The sequence below is a fragment of the Phyllobates terribilis genome, unplaced genomic scaffold, assembly GCF_046119375.1.
Source record: "Phyllobates terribilis strain yellow unplaced genomic scaffold, ASM4611937v1 Scaffold_5__5_contigs__length_657084704, whole genome shotgun sequence".
In the NCBI taxonomy this organism is placed as follows: domain Eukaryota; kingdom Metazoa; phylum Chordata; class Amphibia; order Anura; family Dendrobatidae; genus Phyllobates; species Phyllobates terribilis.
The window spans coordinates 372,089,269-372,107,453 of NW_027362765.1; positions in this window are offsets into that span (position 1 = coordinate 372,089,269).

The following is an 18,185-nucleotide window of genomic DNA, read 5'->3' on the forward strand; positions in this document are numbered from 1 at the left end:
TCCGCTGTGTTCCTGCTGTGCGCTCCCTGTGACGTCTCAGGTCAGAGGGTGCAATGACGTCTTTCGACCGCACACTCCCCTGAGCCATCACAGGCAGCGCAGAGCGGGATGATGCCGGCGACGCTGGAGTCCAGACCTGAGCAGCGGCAGGTGAGAAGTGAGGTATTTGATTTTTTCTTTTGTTAATGTATGGAGGCATGGGGCATTACATGGCGGAGTGACATCCTGCTAGGGTCTTTATATGGGAGGGTGACATCCTGTATGGGGCATTATATGGGGGGTGACATCCTGCATGGGGCATTATATGGTGGGGGAAAGGGACATCCTATATGGGGCATTATATGGTGGGGGAAAGGGACATCCTGCATGGGGCATTATATGGGGGGGGGAGTGCATCCTGCATGGGGCATTATATGGTGGGGGAAAGGGCATCCTGCATGGGGCATTATATGGGGGGTGCATCCTGCATGGGGCATTATATGGTGGGGAAAGGGACATACTGCATGGGGCATTATATGGTGGGGGAAAGGGCATCCTGCATGGGGCATTATATGGGGGGTGCATCCTGCATGGGGCATTATATGGTGGGGAAAGGGACATACTGCATGGGGCATTATATGGTGGGGGAAAGGGACATCCTGCATGGGGCATTATTTGGGGGGGAGAAGTGACATCCTGCATATTGGAGATAAGGGGCGCCGCATTACCAGGCTTGGAAAAAACTCTTTTTTTCCACTTTAAGTGACGCAGATGATTTTTTTTCCGCCATCACACAGAGATCAGTCTCATACAACCTCAATAAAGCTGAGAAGTAAAATGTAAAAGATACAAGAGGATGTGACAGAGACGACAATGATACAGCGAGAGCGGAGACCACTGATCTGTCAACACCCGGATGTGAAGCTCCAGCAGTAACAATCTCCAGATCAGTTCTGCAGATGAACATTTCATGTTTCCTGTATAAACCTCCAGACATTACTCCTGGTGCTGCAGCTGAGAAACTGTCCTGAGTGCAGGGTCCTGAGTGTGGGGGGAGGGCGCTGACTGTTACACCTCATTCACATGGTCATTACTTTCTAGCACATTCCCTCTGCCTCCTATTGGTGGTGGTGATTAGAAGGAGGAGCAGAGGGCGGAGTCATCTATGTCGTCTCTATATATATTAGAATTATTTATTTATTTCCAGCTCATTTCCTCGTTGTCTCCGTGCAGTGAGGATGTTGGAGGCTGAAGCTGGTGAAGCACAATCTTTATAATTCATCTATTGTGTTTTTTGTTTCGGTGACTTTTTCTGACTTTTGATTTTTGTTGTAATTTTTTGTGCATCAAATTCGTTAAAATGACATCAATAATATATATTTATTATGTTTTTGCCTTTTTTTCTGTCATTTTAAAATGTCGCAAATTAATTAGCCTAAAACATCTGCATAACCAAAATCACTTGCGTAACGCCGAACAAAAGAAAAAACAAGAAAACAATGAAATAACCAGTACTGCGCCTGTAATGATGAAGATAGTTACAAAAGGTGTAAATAAAAGAATAAATATGACGAAAACAAAATCAAACATTTTTATCCCACAAAAAGGCAACAAAGAAAACATATTTGGAAGGATTTGCCACAAAGACTGTAAGGTATATATGAACACAGACGAATTTGTAGGTATTGAGCAGAGTAAGGAGATGACCCTGAGTGCCGGACCCCTGCCGGCATTGTGTCCGGCTTCCCACTATACCGCAGTGCTGAGTAATTGACTCCGCATTTTCGGCTAGATCTGTAGTCGGCTCTCCTCACATCATTGCCGGGCAGATTTTCCAGTACCGGCGCATTGCCGGCCACTTCGGCGTCCTCAGCTGCATCATCAGACAGTGATACTACTGCAGACACAGTTTTGGTTTCTTTGCTCCAGCAGAGGAAAAAGGAGGTAACAACCGCAGTCCTGTAATGCCGGCTGTAGTCGGCACATACATTACTATTGTATTTGTGTTACACTAATGGAACAGAAATATAAAAATAACATCAGGAAATATCAGATTTCGCTTCACCGGCTGCAGCCACCGACGAGCTCACTGCACGGAGACAACGAGGAAATGAGCAGGAAAGAAATAATTATATAGAGACGACATAGATGACTCCGCTCTCCACTCCTCCCTCTAATCTCCACCACCAATAAGAGACAGAGGGAATGTGCTAGAAAGTAATGACTGTGTAAAAGTTTATATAAGCCAGACCGAAGGCAGCCGTGGTTGCTGGGCAAATTTTCTAGTGCCGGCGCACTGCCGGCCACTTCGGTGTCCTCAGCTGCATCATCAGAGACAGTGGTACTACTACAGACACAATTTCGGCTTCTTTGCTCCAGCAAAAAATCGTTAACGAACACTACAGACACAATTTCGGCTTCTTTGCTCCAGCGAAAAATCGTTAACGAACACTACAGACACAATTTCGGCTTCTTTGCTCCAGCGAAAAATCGTTAACGAACACTACAGACACAATTTCGGCTTCTTTGCTCCAGCGAAAAATCGTTAACGAACACTACAGACACAATTTCGGCTTCTTTGCTCCAGCTAAAAATCGTTAACGAACTCTACAGACACAATTTCGGCTTCTTTGCTCCAGCGAAAAATCGTTAACGAACACTACAGACACAATTTCGGCTTCTTTGCTCCTGCGAAAAATCGTTAACGAACACTACAGACACAATTTCGGCTTCTTTGCTCCAGTGAAAAATCGTTAATGAACACCACAGACACAATTTCGGTTTCTTTGCTCCAGTGAAAAATCGTTAATGAACGCAGTTCTGTAATGCCGGCTGTAGTCGGCCCCTCCTATGACGTCACAGCTCCTGCAGGTTATATAAGCCGGTCTGCCGGCTGCCGTCTCTCTCCAGCGGAGACCATGGCTTCAGTCACTCTGCTGTCCCGGCTGCACATAGCAATATCCCAGCGAGAGGCAGAGATCGCCTTCTCTGTGCGGTTGTGGTCGGAGGTAGAAGTTGGTTTTTACTGCAAGTTCTCATTGATCGGATGGACCCGGGGAGCGGTACCGCTGCAGCTTCATGTGCCGGCAGGGGCCGGTCGGTGCTTGCTCTTCTTCAGATGCTCTCGTCTTCTTTGCTATCTAAGCTTCGCAATAAACCTTATTGGATGAGACAGAGGTGGTGGATTCCCCCGCAGAGTCCGTGTGGCTGGTGCACTGTGTGCAGGGACGGATCTCTTCTCTGCACCGATGTGCCTGCTCCTCTGCAGCTCTCTGCTCCGGGGACACATTCCCTCCAGTCCCAGGAGGTCGGATCTCTGCAGCTGCCGATGCAATTCATTGTCAGCAATGTATGTGCTCAGGAGAGGACTCACTGACCACAAGAGCGGGGCTGCTTCACTGTGCCGGCATCCTCCTACCTCCTCTGACTACAGCCTATCTACAATGAGATGCCGGCAGGAGATTGTCATTCCCCTGCTGAATGCTGCAGTGTTCTCCTGTGCACTCACCTCTGGAGCCGGTCTGTTTAGTGTGCCGGCATCGTCTTATCTGCACTGTGTGCTGCACTATGGTCAGTGAGATGCCGGCAGGAAACTCTCAAGCCTCTTCCGGATGCATCAGTCCTCAGCAGTGCACTGACTGCAGGAGAAGCTCCACTCATCAGCCTCATCTCCTCCTATTCCAGGATATGATTTCGGATTGAGATTTATTCAGCTGGAAGATAAGAATGGTGTCCGGCTGAATCTAGAAATCCTCAGCTGCCGGCAGCTAAAGTCTGGGAAGTGACATCTTCTGGAGGCTTTTTCATAGAAGTCATATTGGCAGCTGCTGCAGACCAGCTATGATGCGCAGTGTGGAGTCTGCAGCCACTGGTGGCTCCTGTGCGGCTTCTACAGAAACCAGCAAGTTGTATCTGACAAGATACAGCGACCAACAACTCTAGAGATGCAATCTCCAGCGACTGCCGGCATCAGAGGGAAAACTACAGAGCCGGCATCTGCAACATGATGCTCTCCAGTGACCGGGCTCCAGCCGGCACTGCACCAGCTCTTACAGCATGGCAGCTGCTGCCCCTCTCTCCTCCAGATTGTAGACTTATAAAAAGCTATGAATACATTACATGTGTGTCTGGATTTATTCTGCACTTACACAAGTAGACTTCTGCCTACAGCATGTAACTGATTGCCGAGAATCCCGCACCACGTACGTCACAGCGCAGCTCTCCAGAATAACCAAGTGGCATCAATGAAGCCTGATGATCTGTAGCATTGGACTCATCGCTGAGAGTTATGCACCACATATGTCAAGACGCAACTATACAGAGTGTCGGTAGTCAACATGGCTAGGCATTACCATGTATGGCAGGTAATCGCCACATTTATTGGCTAACAGGCGCAAAACATGTGGGGAGTCGAGCACCCACGATACTCAATCAAGTATTGAGCAGTGACAAGCACGCTCGCTCATCATGAATCTGCAACAATGTCACTGATAATTCTGCCCAGGACGCCAAAGTGGCCAATAACGCGTCGGTGACTGTAAAGTAAGAATGTTTACACAAATAGAAGTTTTAATAGTGTATTTTTTAGTAATTAACAAAACACAAGTTTATTGAACAAAAGAGAAATCAAAATTCCATCAATATTTGGTGACCGCTCGTCACCTTCAATACTGTCACAAGTTTGCAGCAAGAAGTCATAACGACCAGGGCCAGTGTTAGCACCTGGGCAAGTGTAGGGGCTCTGAGCAGGCGGGGGGCCCACTCGCGGTCGGGCACCCCGCCGGGCTATGGACGGAAGAAAGCGTTGCCAGCGCCTGCCCTTCTCTACCGCTTGCTCAGGGCCCTGACAGCCGGATACTTACCTCTCCCCGTGCCTCCACAGATCCGCTGTCTTCCTGCTGTGTGCTCCCTTTGACGTCTTTCCACCGCACACTCCCCTGAGCCATCACAGGCAGCGCAGAGCGGAATGTTATGGAGGCATGGGGCATTATATGGGGGGGAGGGTGACATCCTGCATGGGTCATTATATGGGCAAGTGACATCCTGCATGCGGCATTATATGGGGGGGTGACATCCTGCATGGGGCATTATATGGGGGGGTGACATCCTGCATGGGGCATGACATGGGGGAGTAACATCCTGCATGGGGTATTATATGGGGGGTTACATCCTGCATGGTGCATTATATCGTGGGGGAAAGGGATATCCTGCATGGGGCAATATATGGGGGGGTGACATGCTGAATGGGGCATGATATGGGGGAGTGACATCCTGCATGGGGCATTATATGGGGGACTGCCATCCCGCATGGGACATTATATGGGTGGTTGACATCCTGCATGGGGCATTATATGGGTGGGGTGACATCCTGCATGGGGCATTATATGGGGGGTGACATCCTGCATGGGGCAATATATTTTGGGGGACAGGGATATTCTGCATAGGGTAGTATATGGGGGGTGACATGCTGCATGGGGCATTATATGGGGGGGTGACATCCTGCATGGGGCATTATATGGGCGAGTGACATCCTGCATAGGGCATTATATGGTGGGGGAAAGGGATATCCTGCATGGGGCAATATATGGGGGGGTGACATTCTGCATGGGGCATAATATCGGGGGAAAGGGACATCCTGCATGGGGCATTACATGGGGGAGAGGTGACATCCTCCATGGCATTATGTGGTGGGGGAAAAGGGACATCCTGCATGGGGCATTATGTGGTGGGGGAAAGGGACATCGTGCATGGGGCATTATATGGCTGGGAAAGGGACATCCTACATGGGGCATTATATGGGAAGGTAAGGGACATCCTGCATGGTGCATTATATGGGGGGGAAAAGTGACATCCTGCACGGGGCATTATAAGAGGGGAACAGCCTGCATGGGGCATTATAAGGGGGTGATATCCTGCATGGGGCATTATAAGAGGGGAACAGCCTGCATGGGGCATTATAAGGGGGGAACAGCCTGCATAGGGCATTATGTGGGGGGGATAGCCTGTATGGAGCATTATATGGGGGACAGTATCCTATATGGAGCCTTATATGGAAGCCAGTATCTTGAATAGAGCGTTATATGATGGCCAGTATCCTGTACGGAGCGTTACATGGGGGCCAGTATTCTGTATGGAGCGTGATATGGGGGCCAGTATTCTGTATGGAGTGTTATATGGGGGCCAATATTCCGTATGGAGCATTTTATTGGGGCCAGTATTCAGTATGGAGCATTCTATGGGGGCCAGTATACTGTGTGGAGCATTTTATGGGGGCCAGTATTCTGTATGGAGCGTTATATCGGGGCCAGTATTCTGTATGGAGATTTATATAAGGGCCAGTTTTTCGTATGGAGCATTTTATGGGGGTCAGTGTCCTGTATGGAGTGTTATATGGAGGCCAGTATACTGTGTGGAGCGATTCGCTGCTTTCTGAGCTATTGTGGAATTTACAAAAGATATCACTCATGTAATGTAAGAAGTGAAATCTTTGCATTGTACTATATATATATATATATATATATATATATATTTCTCTGCGGTACCTGTGTATCATGAATCGTGGTATGTGTTAAAGGGGCCACTGAGACTCTTTCGCCCGGGGCCTAGAAAAACCTGGAGCCGGCCCTGACGACAAAGCACAGAGCAAGCAGCCAATAGCTGTTTAGCAAAGCTAAGTAAGAAAGTCAAAAGCAGAATGAGGAAAGCAGAAAAACAAGCAACCGCTGCAGGAATAGAGAGTGCGAAGAGAATGGCAAAAAAGGATAAAATCCTTTCTGGATACATTACTATACAGGTGGCTCCTTCTTTACTTCTCCACTTGGCCCAACATATTGGATATAAGGGGCGCCGCACAAAGGCGAATTATAATGAGGGTAATCTGGGCTATCACCCGGGGGCCCGGGGCCAGATTGCCCTCATTATAATATGTGCGGCGCCACGGCACATACCGGCAGACAATGGCGCGGGAGCCCCCGGACCGCTCTCCCAGCAGCAGCGCACGGCCGCTACTTCTTCGGCCGGGCCAGCACTGCAGCTTTTAACTCCCCTGTGCTGGCCCAGCCGCGTCACAGCTAGTAGACACGGTCCTGTGTGCGGCCGTGTCTCCTAGCTGTGACGTCACGCAGTGCGCGCTGCACCGGAGAGGAGCAGGAGGACTGGAGCCGAGCAGGAGGATCGTGAGTGTGTGTGTGTGTGTGTGTGTGTGTGTGTGTGTGTGTGTGCAGGCAGATATCATTGTGTGATGTCTGTTTATATGTATTTTTGTGTTTCAAATGTGTTTATACGTGTATGTATATGTCTGTATACAGTACAGACCAAAAGTTTGGACACACCTTCCCATTTAAAGATTTTTCTGTATTTTCATGACTATGAAAATTGTACATTCACACTGAAGGCATCAAAACTATGAATTAACACATGTGGAATTATATACTTAACAAAAAAGTGTGAAACAACTGAAAATATGTCTTATATTCTAGGTTCTTCAAAGTAGCCACCTTTTGCTTTGATGACTGCTTTGCACACTCTTGGCATTCTCTTGATGAGCTTCAAGAGGTAGTCACCGGAAATGGTTTTCACTTCACAGGTGTGCCCTGTCAGGTTTAATAAGTGGGATTTCTTGCCTTATAAATGGGGTTGGGACCATCAGTTGTGTTGTGCAGAAGTCTGGTGGATACACAGCTGATAGTCCTACTGAATAGACTGTTAGAATTTGTATTATGGAAAGAAAAAAGCAGCTAAGTAAAGAAAAACGAGTGGCCATCATTACTTTAAGAAATTAAGGTCAGTCAGTCCGAAAAATTGGGAAAACTTTGAAAGTGTCCCCAAGTGCAGTTACAAAAAGCATCAAGCGCTACAAAGAAACTGTCTCACATGAGGACCGCCCCAGGAAAGGAAGACCAAGAGTCACCTCTGCTTCTGAGGATAAGTTTATCTGAGTCACCAGCCTCAGAAATCGCAGGTTAACAGCAGCTCAGATTAGAGACCAGGTCAATGCCACACAGAGTTCAAGCAGCAGACACATCTCTTCAACAACTGTTAAGAGGAGACTTTGTGCAGCAGGCCTTCATGGTAAAATAGCTGCTAGGAAACCACTGCTAAGGACAGGCAACAAGCAGAAGAGACTTCTTGGGGCCAAAGAACACAAGGAATGGACATTAGACCAGTAGAAATCTGTGCTTTGGTCTGATGAGTCCAAATTTGAGATCTTTGGTTCCAACCACCGTGTCTTTGTGCGACGTAGAAAAGGTGAACGGATGGACTCTACATGCCTGGTTCCCACCGTGAAGCATGGAGGAGGAGGTGTGATAGTGTGGGGGTGCTTTGCTGGTGACACTGTTGGGGATTTATTCAAAATTGAAGGCATACTGAACCAGCATGGCTACCACAGCATCTTGCAGCAGCATGCTATTCCATCCGGTTTGCGTTTAGTTGGACCATCATTTATTTTTCAACAGGACAATGACCCCAAACACTCCTCCAGGCTGTGTAATGGCTATTTGACCAAGAAGAAGAGTGATGGGGTGCTACGCCAGATGACCTGGCCTCCACAGTCACCAGACCTGAACCCAATTGAGATGGTTTGGGGTGAGTTGGACCGCAGAGTGAAGGCAAAAGGGCCAACAAGTGCTAAGCATCTCTGGGAACTCCTTCAAGATTGTTGGAAGACCATTTCCGGTGACTACCTCTTGAAGCTCATCAAGAGAATGTCAAGAGTGTGCAAAGCAGTCATCAAAGCAAAAGGTGGCTACTTTGAAGAACCTAGAATATAAGACATATTTTCAGTTGTTTCACACTTTTTTGTTAAGTATATAATTCCACATGTGTTAATTCATAGTTTTGATGCCTTCAGTGTGAATGTACAATTTTCATAGTCATGAAAATACAGAAAAATCTTTAAATGAGAAGGTGTGTCCAAACTTTTGGTCTGTACTGTATATTTGTGTGTGTGCGTGACTGCATGCGGCCTCCCACTGTTTCTGGGGGGGCGCCGTGTGGCCTCCCGCTGTGTATAGATGGTTACGTGCGGCATCCCACTATGTATAGATGGCTACATGTGGCCTACCGCTGTGCATAGATGGCTACATGTGGCCTTCCGCTGTGCATAGATGGCTACGTGCGGCCTACTGCTATGTATAGATGGTATCGTGTCACCTAATGCTGAGTATAGATGGCTACGTGCGGCTTCCCGCTGTGTATAGATGGCTACGTGTGGCCTCCCGCTGTGCATAAATGGCTACATGAGGCCTTCCGCTGTGTATAGATGGCTACGTGCGGCCTCCCGCTGTGTATAGATGGCTACATGCTGCCTCCTGCTGTGTATAGATGGATATGTGCGGCCTCCCGCTGTGTATAGATGGCTACGTGCGGCCTCCCGCTGTGCATAGATGGCTACGTGCTGCCTCCTACTGTGTATAGATGGCTATGTGCGGCCTCCCGCTGTGTATAGATGGCTACATGCGGCCTCCCGCTGTGTATAGATGGCAACGTGCGGCCTTCTCCTGTATATTGATGGCACCGTGCGGCCTCCTGCTGTGTATAGATGGCTACGTGCGGCCTCCTGCTGTGTGTAGATGGCTACATGCGGCCTCCCGCTGTGTATAGATGGCAACGTGCGGCCTCCTGGGGTGTATTGATGGCACCGTGCGGCCTCCTGCTGTGTATAGATGGCTACGTGCGGCCTCCTGCTGTGTATAGATGGCTACGTGCGGCCTCCTGCTGTGTATACATGGCTACGTGAGGCCTCCCGCTGTGTATAGATGGCTACGTGCGGCCTCCTGCTCTGTATAAACCGTGTCGTGCGGCCTCCCGCTGTGTATAGATGGCACCGTGCGGCCTCCCGCTGTATATCGATGGCTACGTGCGGCCTCCTGCTGTGTATACATGGCTACGTGCGGCCTGCTACTGTGTATACATGGCTTTGTGCAGCCTCCTGCTGTTTATAGATGGCTACATGCGGCCTCCCGCTGTGTATAGATGGCTACGTGCGGCCTCCTGCTGTGTATAGATGGTTACGTGCGGCCTCCCGCTGTGTATAGATGACTACGTATGCTCAATATTAAGTCATACAATTATTATAAGGCTAAGTGCTCACGATGCAGAAATGCTCCGGATTTTTTTTGAGCGTTTCTGCATCTCCCTGGCAGAAAAAACGCATGTCGATTTTACATGCGTTTTTCCTGCCAGGGACAAGCGGAAGTGAAGCGTTCTTCACATGCATTTCTGCATGTGGGTTGTCAAGCGCTTTCCAAGCGATTTTAGCATCATATGGAAAGTGCTTGACAACTTGGTCACACTATATAAATTCATGCAACCGGCATTGATTTATATAGTGTGACCAATAGAATGGTAAAAAATAAATATATAATTACCTTCTGATGGCCTGCCGACGTCAGCGGTCGCGTGACCGGTCACATGACTAAATGACGTCATGGGAGGTCCTTTTCAGACCATCGCGAGCGGCAGGCAAGCCAGGACGCATCGGATAAAGACACCGGGGGCTATCAGAAGGTAAGTATAATATTTTTTTTTATTTTATTCTTTTTTTACAGGTCCTATGGTACCCGGTTCTGGAGGAGCGAAAATGCAGGGCTTCCGCAAAATAACTGGTAGTGCTGCGGATTTTTCCGCAATGCTTCTCCGCTGCGGAAATTTCCGCATGTGCACAGCACATGCGGATTATCATTGGGGAACATGGCAGACCTTCTACCAAGCATTTTTTAAGCGTTTCTGCAATGGAATTGCGCTTAAAAAACACATAGTGGGCACACAGCCGAAAAAAAATTATTATAATTAATATTGTGGCAAATTAATTTCACGTGAACTATCACATGATCTATCACAGGGGATCATGTGACATGTGATACATCAGGTGTGGGGTCGGGGCCGCGCCTTTTAAACTGCCCGGGGCCCTTGTTACTTTTAATCCGCCCCTGGCGCCGCATTACCAGGCTTGGAAAAAACTCTTTGTTTCTCCACTTTAAGTGACGCAGATGATTTTTTCCGCCATCACACAGAGATCAGTCTCATACAACCTCAATAAAGCTGAGAAGTAAAATGTAAAAGATACAAGAGGATGTGACAGAGACGACAATGATACAGCGAGAGCGGCGACCACTGATCTGACAACACCCGGATGTGACGCTCCAGCAGTAACAATCTCCAGATCAGTTCTGCAGATGAACATTTCATGTTTCCTGTATAAACCTCCAGACATTACTCCTGGTGCCGCAGCTGAGAAACTGCCCTGAGTGCAGGGTCCTGAGTGTGGGGGGAGGGCGCTGACTGTTACACCTCATTCACATGGTCATTACTTTCTAGCACATTCCCTCTGCCTCCTATTGGTGGTGGAGATTAGAGGGAGGAGCAGAGGGCGGAGTCATCTATGTCGTCTCTATATATATTAGAATTATTTATTTAGTTCCAGGTCATTTCTTCGTTGTCTCCGTGCAGTGAGGATGTTGGAGGCTGAAGCTGGTGAAGCACAATCTTTATATTTTCTGATGTTATTTTCATATTTCAGTTCCATTATAGTAAAAAAATTAAAAAATCATGTAAGTGCCGGACCCCCTGAACTCCAGAGCCCAACGTCAAACCCCATTGCCTATAAGGGTCTATAGTAGTAGACTGTGTCTGGGTGTTCGTTGCCAGTAGTCGTACATGCCGAAAATATGCACGACAGAGCACATGTTCACTCGTTATAGTCTATGGCGCCGTCGGCACATTCGCCCGAATCTCATTTTGCGAGGGTTCGGATATAAGCCTTGATAGAGCCACTGAGCTGGAGGCTGAACGCAGTATGAAAGCCCCCTAAGAGGGTCCAGTTGGGTTTCCATCCTGCATTTTATTGGACGAAGCTGAAAATACTCGTCACCGATTCATCTATTGTGTTTTTTGTTTCGGTGACTTTTTCTGACTTTTAATTTTTGTTGTAATTTTTTTTCCATCAAATTCGTCAAAATGTCATCAATAATATATATATTTTATTTTTTTGCCTTTTTTTCTGTCATTTTAAAATGTCGCAAATTAATTAGCCTAAAACATCTGCATAACCAAAATCACTTGCGTAACGCCGAACAACAGAAAAAACAAGAAAACAATGAAATAACCAGTACTGCGCCTGTAATGACGAAGTTAGTTACAAAAGGTGTAAATAAAAGAATAATGCCTGTAATGCCGGCTGTATTCGGCACTTACATTACTATTGTATTTGTGTTACAATAATGGAACAGAAATATGAAACTAACATTATGAAATATCAGATTTCGTTTCACCGGCTGCAGCCACCGACGAGCTCACTGCACGGAGACAACGAGGAAATGAGCAGGAAAGAAATAATTATATAGAGAGACGACATAAATGACTCCGCTCTCCACTCCTCCCTCTAATCTCCACCACCAATAAGAGACAGAGGGAATGTGCTAGAAAGTAATGACTGTGTAAAAGTTTATATAAGCCAGACCGAAGGCAGCCGTGGTTGCCGGGCAAATTTTCTAGTGCCGGCCACTTCGGTGTCCTCAGCTGCATCATCAGAGACAGTGGTACTACTACAAACACAATTTCGGCTTCTTTGCTCCAGCGAAAAATCGTTAACGAACACTACAGACACAATTTTGGCTTCTTTGCTCCAGCGAAAAATCGTTAACGAACACTACAGACACAATTTCGGCTTCTTTGCTCCAGCGAAAAATCGTTAACGAACACTACAGACACAATTTCGGCTTCTTTGCTCCAGCGAAAAATCGTTAACGAACACTACAGACACAATTTCAGCATCTTAGCTCCAGCGAAAAATCATTAACGAACACTACAGACACAATTTCGGCTTCTTTGCTCCAGCGAAAAATCGTTAACGAACACTACAGACACAATTTCGGCTTCTTTGCTCCAGCAAAAAATCATTAACGAACACTACAGACACAATTTCGGCTTCTTTGCTCCAGCAAAAAATCATTAACGAACACTACAGACACAATTTCGGCTTCTTTGCTCCAGCGAAAAATCGTTAACGAACACTACAGACACAATTTCGGCTTCTTTGCTCCAGCAAAAAATCGTTAACGAACACTACAGACACAATTTCGGCTTCTTTGCTTCAGCGAAAAATCGTTAACGAACACTACAGACACAATTTCAGCATCTTAGCTCCAGCGAAAAATCGTTAACGAACACTACAGACACAATTTCGGCTTCTTTGCTCCAGCGAAAAATCGTTAACGAACACTACAGACACAATTTCGGCTTCTTTGCTCCAGCAAAAAATCATTAACGAACACTACAGACACAATTTCGGCTTCTTTGCTCCAGCAAAAAATCATTAACGAACACTACAGACACAATTTCGGCTTCTTTGCTCCAGCGAAAAATCGTTAACGAACACTACAGACACAATTTCGGCTTCTTTGCTCCAGCAAAAAATCGTTAACGAACACTACAGACACAATTTCGGCTTCTTTGCTTCAGCGAAAAATCGTTAACGAACACTACAGACACAATTTCAGCATCTTAGCTCCAGCGAAAAATCGTTAACGAACACTACAGACACAATTTCGGCTTCTTTGCTCCAGCGAAAAATCGTTAACGAACACTACAGACACAATTTCGGCTTCTTTGCTCCAGCAAAAAATCATTAACGAACACTACAGACACAATTTCGGCTTCTTTGCTCCAGCAAAAAATCATTAACGAACACTACAGACACAATTTCGGCTTCTTTGCTCCAGCGAAAAATCGTTAACGAACACTACAGACACAATTTCGGCTTCTTTGCTCCTGCGAAAAATCGTTAACGAACACTACAGACACAATTTCGGCTTCTTTGCTCCTGCGAAAAATCGTTAACGAACACTACAGACACAATTTCGGCTTCTTTGCTCCAGTGAAAAATCGTTAATGAACACCACAGACACAATTTCGGCTTCTTTGCTCCAGTGAAAAATCGTTAATGAACGCAGTTCTGTAATGCCGGCTGTAGTCGGCCCCTCCTATGACGTCACAGCTCCTGCAGGTTATATAAGCCGGTCTGCCGGCAGCCGTCTCTCTCCAGCGGAGACCATGGCTTCAGTCTCTCTGCTGTCCCGGCTGCACATAGCAATATCCCAGCGAGAGGCAGAGATCGCCTTCTCTGTGCGGTTGTGGTCGGAGGTAGAAGTTGATTTTTACTGCAAGTTCTCATTGAGCGGATGGAGCCGGGGAGCGGTACCGCTGCAGCTTCATGTGCCGGCAGCGGCCGGTCGGTGCTTGCTCTTCTTCAGATCTTCTCGTCTTCTTTGCTATCTAAGCTTCGCAATAAACCTTATTGGATGAGACAGAGGTGGTGGATTCCCCCGCAGAGTCCGTGTGGCTGGTGCACTGTGTGCAGGGACGGATCTCTTCTCTGCACCGATGTGCCGGCTCCTCTGCAGCTCTCTGCTCCGGGGACACATTCCCTCCAGTCCCAGGAGGTCGGATCTCTGCAGCTGCCGATGCAATTCATTGTCAGCAATGTATGTGCTCAGGAGAGGACTCACTGACCACAGGAGCGGGGCTGCTTCACTGTGCCGGCCTCCTCCTACCTCCTCTGACTACAGCCTATCTACAATGAGATGCCGGCAGCAGATTGTCATTCCCCTGCTGAATGCTGCAGTGTTCTCCTGTGCACTCACCTCTGGAGCCGGTCTGTTTAGTGTGCCGGCATCGTCTTATCTGCACTGTGTGCTGCACTATGGTCAGTGAGCTGCCGGCAGGAAACTCTCAAGCCTCTTCCGGATGCATCACTCCTCAGCAGTGCACTGACTGCAGGAGAAGCTCCACTCATCAGCCTCATCTCCTCCTATTCCAGGATATGATTTCAGATTGAGATTTATTCAGCTGGAAGATAAGAATGGTGTCCGGCTGAATCTAGAAATCCTCAGCTGCCGGCAGCTAAAGTCTGGGAAGTGACATCTTCTGGAGGCTTCTTCATAGAAGTCATATTGGCAGCTGCTGCAGACCAGCTATGATGCGCAGTGTGGAGTCTGCAGCCACTGGTGGCTCCTGTGCGGCTTCTACAGAAACCAGCAAGTTGTATCTGACAAGATACAGCGACCAACAACTCTAGAGATGCAATCTCCAGCGACTGCCGGCATCAGAGGGAAAACTACAGAGCCGGCATCTGCAACATGATGCTCTCCAGTGACCGGGCTCCAGCCGGCACTGCACAAGCTCTTACAGCATGGCAGCTGCTGCCCCTCTCTCCTCCAGATTGTAGACTTATAAAAAGCTATGAATACATTACATGTGTGTCTGGATTTATTCTGCACTTACACAAGTAGACTTCTGCCTCAGTCACAGACAACTTTCTTTTCCACTTTATTTCATGTATTTTCCCTTTGTTTTCTCTTTTCGCTGCTGGGTAATAACAACCAGGACAGAAGGGTCTGGAGCTTGTGCTCCATCACCGTCCCATGACCCTTGTGTGGAAACTGATAACCTGCAGCATTCGACTGATCGCTGAGAGTCACGTACCACATACGTCATGACGCAGCACCCAAGAGTAACCGGACGGCATCAAGGAAGCCTGATGATCTGCGGCATTTCTCTCATTACCGAAAGTCACGCACCACATATGTGACAACGCAGCTCTACCAAGTAACCGGGCGGCATCAACAGAGTGTGATAAACTGCGACATTTGACTCATTATTGAGAGTAACGCACCAAATCCGTCAAAACGCAGCTGTCCAGAGTAAAAGGGCGGCATCAACGAAGCCTGATGTTCTGCAGGATTTGACTAATTGCCTAAAGTCACGCACCACGAATGTCACAATGCAGCTCTACAGAATAACCGAGTGGCATCAATGAAGCCTGATGATCTGCGGCATTGGACTCATCGCTGAGAGTTATGCACCACATATCTCAAGATGCAACTATACAGAGTGTCGGTAGTCAACATGGCTAGGCATTACCATGTATGGTAGGAAATCGCCACATTTATTGGCTAACAGGCGCAAAACATGTGGGGACTCGATCACCCACGATACTCAATCGAGTATTGAGCAGTGCCAAGCACGCTCGTTCATCATGAATCTGCAACAATGTCACTGTCAATGATGATTCTGCCCAGGACGCCCAAGTAGCCAATAACGCGTCGGCGACTGTAAAGTAAGAATGTTTACACAAATAGAAGTTTTAATAGTTTATTTTTTATTAATTAACAAAACACAAGTTTAGTGAAGAAAAGAGAAATCAAAATCCCATCAATATTTGGTGACCGCTCGTCGCCTTCAATACTGTCACAAGTTTGCAGCAAGAAGTCATAACGACCAGGGCCAGCGATAGCACCCGGGCAAGTGCCGGGTCCCTGAGTAGGCGGGGGGCCCACTCGTGGTCGGGCACCCCGCCGGGCTATGGGCAGAGGAGAGCGTTGCTAGCGTCCGCCCTTCTCCCCCGCTTGCTCAGGGCCCGGCAGCCGGATACTTACCTCTCCCCGTGCCTCCACAGATCGGCTGTCTTCCTGCTGTGCGCTCCCTGTGACGTCTCAGGTCAGAGAGTGCAATGACGTCTTTCCACCGCGCCCTCCCCTGAGCCATCACAGGCATCAAAGAGCGGGACAGCGCCGGCGACGCTGGAGTCCAGACCTGATCAGCGGCAGCAGGTGAGAAGTGAGGTGAGTAATTGATTTTTTTTTTTTAATGTATGGAGGCATGGGGCTTTATATGGGGGGAGGGTGATATCCTGCATGGGGCATTATATGTGGGAGTGACATCCTGCATGGGGCATTATATGGGGGGAGTGATAACCTGCATGGGGCATTACATGAGGGAGTGACATCCTGCATGGGGCATAATGTGGGGGAGTGACATCCTGCATGGGGCATTATATGGGGGAGTGACATCTTGCATGGGGCATAATATGGGGGAGTGACATCCTGCATGGGGCATTATATGGGGGGTGACATACTGCTTGGGGCATTGTATGGTGGGGGAAAGGGACATCCTGCATGGGGCATTATATGGTGGGGAAAGGGACATCCTGCATGGGGCATTATATGGTGGGGGAAAGGGACATCCTGCATGGGGCATTATGTGGTGGGGGAAAGGGACATCCTGCATGGGGCATTATATGGCGGGAAAAGGGACATACTGCATGGGGTATTATATGGGAGGGAAAGGGACATCCTGCATGGGGCATTGTATGGAGGGGAGAAGTGACATCCTGTATGGGGCATTATATGGGGGGTGACATTCTGCATGGGGCATTATATGGGGGGTGGCATCCTACATGGGGCATTATAAGGGGGGAACAGCTTGCATGGGGCATTATAAGGGGGAACAGCCTGCATAGGGCATTATTTGGGGGGAATATCCTGCATGGAGCATTATATGGGGAACAGTATCCTATATGGAGCATTATATGGGAGCCAGTATCCTGTAAGGAGTGCTATATGGGGGCCAGTATCCTGTACGGAGAGTTATATGGGGGCCAGTATCCTGTACGCAGTGTTATATGGGGGCCAGTACTCTGTATGAAGCGTTATATGGGGGCCAGTATTCTGTATGGAGCATTTTATGGGGGCCAGTATTGTGTATGAAGCGTTATATGGGGGCCAGTATACTGTGTGGAGCTATTCGCCGGTTTCTGAGCTATTGTGGAATTTACAAAAGATATCACTCATGTAATGTAAGAAGTGAAATCTTTGCATTGTACTATATATATATTTCTCTGGGGTATCTGTGCATCATGAATCGTGGTATGTGTTATAGGGGCCCACTGAGATTCTTTCGCCCGGGGCCCAGAAAAACCTGGAGCCGGCCCTGACGACAAAGCACAGAGCACGCAGCCAAAAGCTGTTTAGCAAAACTAAGTAAGAAAGTCAAAAGCAGAATGAGGAAAGCAGAAAAACAAGCAACCGCTGCAGGAATAGAGAGTGCGAAGAGAATGGCAACAATGGATACAATCCCTACTGGATACATTACTATACAGGTGGCTCCTTCTTTACTTCTCCACTTGGCTCAACATATTGGAGATAAGAGGCGCCGCATTACCAGGCTTGGAAAAAACTCTTTATGTTTCTCCACTTTAAGTGACGCAGATGATTTTTTCCGCCATCACACAGAGATCAGTCTCATACAACCTCAATGAAGCTGAGAAGTAAAATGTAAAAGATACAAGAGGATGTGACAGAGACGACAATGATACAGCGAGAGCGGCGACCACTGATCTGACAACACCCGGATGTGGCGCTCCAGCA